The sequence below is a fragment of the Anguilla rostrata genome, chromosome 2, assembly GCF_018555375.3.
Source record: "Anguilla rostrata isolate EN2019 chromosome 2, ASM1855537v3, whole genome shotgun sequence".
In the NCBI taxonomy this organism is placed as follows: Eukaryota; Metazoa; Chordata; class Actinopteri; order Anguilliformes; family Anguillidae; genus Anguilla; species Anguilla rostrata.
The window spans coordinates 20552682-20556235 of record NC_057934.1 but is presented as its reverse complement, the minus strand read 5'-3'; positions in this window follow the sequence as shown (position 1 = coordinate 20556235).

Here is a 3554-nt window from a genome sequence, read left to right as displayed (position 1 = left end):
GCCCAATGCATGCTGGGATCGGCTCCAGCACCTCATCCAACCCTGACCAGGAACAAGTGGGTATAGATATTGGATGGATACTGAGTAAAAGAACAAAAACAACAACCAAAAACATCAGAAATTATGTCTCTGTCCCAATACTTTTGCATTTAACGGTACATTTTAAAAGCTTTTCAATAAAAAAAGTTTCTTAATGTACACGGTGATTCTTTTATATCCTGTGCCCCACCTCAAACACACTTCCCTTCCAGGATCCTGATGCCTTCTCCCACAGAAGCTGTTTTGATCAAACTGGCTAATGAGGGCAGTGGCCATGGAGAATGACAAGAAATCTATAAGCCTGAGAATAGCAGGCCCTGGGTGTTATCAATCACCAGTTCAGGGCTGGCCTGCACCTTTCACCGGCCACAAAACAGATAGATAAAGAAAATCAGCTCTCAGCCTCAACACAATGGGTTGAGAACAAGTGTCCATCTACGCAGGAGATGCTTCCTGAGCTGTGCCAGGGAGGTGAACGAAAACACCTGGCAGGAGGGGAACTGATTACCCTTTGTAGTCAGTGACCTATTGCTTTATTGCCTCAGATAAATAGTTATCACTGCAATATTTTAGTACTGATAAATAATACATTTAAAAAACAATAATAATTACTGTCTGGAAAATGCATATTTGGTTTTGTGCTGACCTGTGTAGTGCTATGTGTGTTTGGTGTGGGTATAAGTGTGTTTAGGAGTGCATGACTGAGTCTGTGTGAATGTGTGCACATGCATGTTTGTGTGTGTGTGTGTGGGTGCGTATGAATGCGGGTAGGTGTGCATGCGTGTGTTGTGGATGTGTGCAAAATTAAAGGATAACAAGATTAAATGTAATGCAATTAAACATGTTCTTAAGTGTTCTACCATGAAATATTTCTGCTCCTGAAATAAGTTAATCACATTAATGCCACAAACATTAATGCCATGAATGAGAGGACAGGAATCCTTTATGTCAATACATTGATCTCCAAATCTTGTGTTCATGTTTGATCAGTGTGCTCAGTGTGGGTTTCCTTCTCATGCCAGTCCATTCTCTATGCCCGTTAATCATGAGCTCAAATGGAACCACACATAATGAGATGCATGAGGAAATTCCGCATCACCAAATATAATCAGTAAAGCCAAATGGCACTCGAAATACCATTTACTTCGCTCTAATAAAGGTTTGGAGAACTCCTGCTTTGTTCATTTCATTCTCCATTTGTCGAAAGCATTTTTATTATTTGTTGCCACTCCAACAGCTGATATTTTAACGTACAACATCACCTCATTTGTTATAGCAGCATGCTGACTGGAGAAGCTCAGGTCTTTAAATACTTTGCTCTAGGCTACAATCGCACCATTCCACCTGCCCCCATTTTCCAGGTCACAAACCCAGTTTTTCCTCACTACCCTCCCCCCAGCACTGTGTTGAACTGTCATTTGAAATATACTGCCTCTGTTACTGCTAATTTCCACAATTTTTCAAGAACTGTGCCATCATGTCACAGGGTTAGAACACGGGTATTAAGTTCCCAAAGGAAACCACTACTATTATTCAACACAGGACAGTCAATGGCACATGTATAGATGCACACTCAGAAATTTTTTTTTGGTTTACTCAAAAAATAGTGGCAGGCAGTTTGATAATATTAAGTTGAATATATTAGTTGTTGTTGTATATACTGTAATATGAAGAACATGCAACTTAAATGGGCTGTGTGGAACCATATTTTAAATGTATATTAAACTCGTTTTTATAAGGAATGTTCAACTAATTCAATAGGATGAAGCTTGTTTATATAAGGTAATGCAACGTAAACCATTTAAGTGTAAACAGACTGATTTGTAATGGTTATTCTAATTAAATCCTTCAAGCAAACTAAATTATGAAAACATAATTTTATGGAAATGTTACATGATACAAAAAGACTAAGGATATCCAGGTACAACCAGGGTACTGTACATTCAGATTACATCGGCATGTAAACCTACTGCTGTTATGGTCATTTTTAGTGGCAAACAATAGCCAGCAGGAGCTGAAAATGTGCTGTATGACTCCTGGTGAAATCCAGAGCAGGTCTTGTATCGCTTGTGTTTGGTCTTTTTAGCATTTCTAACACATACCCAGGTTTTGCTATGGTAGTGGTAGTGCTCACTGTCCTCAGAATAATCTCTGAGGTTCTGAGGTTTCAATGTAATTGGCTATCTGGCATTACTCCGTTGCGTATAAAATAAACATTTAACCTTTCACACAAGCGCTCAGTTCAATTTTATACATTCTCACATTCAGGTTCTTTTGTTTGATGAATATGCCTTTTGTAATTTTTCATTTTACCTATCGTAATGTGACTGAAGATCAAACCCAGTGGCACTTTCTGCCAAAGGCTGCGCAAGAAAAGACATGATTTAGCTCACCAGGACAATGGCCCCGATCCCCAGCTTACTAGTCTCTCTGTAGTTATGCCTCTGAGGGGTGACATTGCCTCTTCCACTTAAGTTGGGGGGTGGATGGCTTTTCTTCGCCAACACTGTGCAGTGGGGTAAACGGGTATTAAATGTTTGTGATTTTGGGTGATCTTGTGAAGAAGAACTGGGAAGGGTTGGTGAAGGAGCTGTGTGACAGCTTCTCCCGATGGAAATAGTTGCTAACCTAACTATCATATAGGGCATAATCTAGGAACAAAACTACTTAGCAGGTCAATGACTAGCAGCAACTTGACAGTTTCAGCTATTTGACACAAATTTGCAGCTTTTGATCCTTCCCATTTTGATGCTTCCCATGGGGTACCATGGTGGTGCAGTGGTTGCCTCACAGCAAGAAGGTTGTGGGTTCAAATCTCAGCTTGAGCCTTTCTGTGAGGAGTATGCATGTTCTCCCTGTGTCCTCGTGGGTTTCCTCCCATTTAAGGAGCAATGAGGTGGCTGAGGGTAGAGGACATTGAGGCTGCAATGCGCTACACAACGGTTCATGTCTGTCAGCAGGTGCCGGATGACCTGAGGGCGGCCCTACCCGCCACTGCCCATGCCTGCGTGAACTCTTCCTGCAGCCTGGAGCCTGGAAAGGGGCTTTTCACTTCCCATAATTGGTGGAAGTAGATCAGGGATTGGCAAAAGGTGGAGAGAACGCTCCTCACCTTCAGAACACCAGAGCTGAGTTTGTTCACCAGGGAGGGAAAGAGGCCCATTAACACTACATGCGTGAAGGCATTACACCTCTTGTTCTTGAGGGTCAGAAGGTGTGAAACTAGATGGATTTTCTAGTGCCAGACTTTTTCTGATAAGTAACTGATGTACAAGCTCCTGTACAAGATCCTCCTGTACAAGCCCTCCCATTGATAAAACAGCAGTTGATTTTCTGTGACGTGGGGCAATAACTACACATAGAAAAAAGGCACAACTTCATCTAGCAGCAGGGAAGGCTTGTTCCTTTTGTGGAAATTTTTTTGTTTTTGTTTTTGAGACGGTACTTCACATTTCATTTGAATGTGCATGGTATCAAATGTGCAGGATGAGGGATTTAGGGAGTGTCTTTTTTTG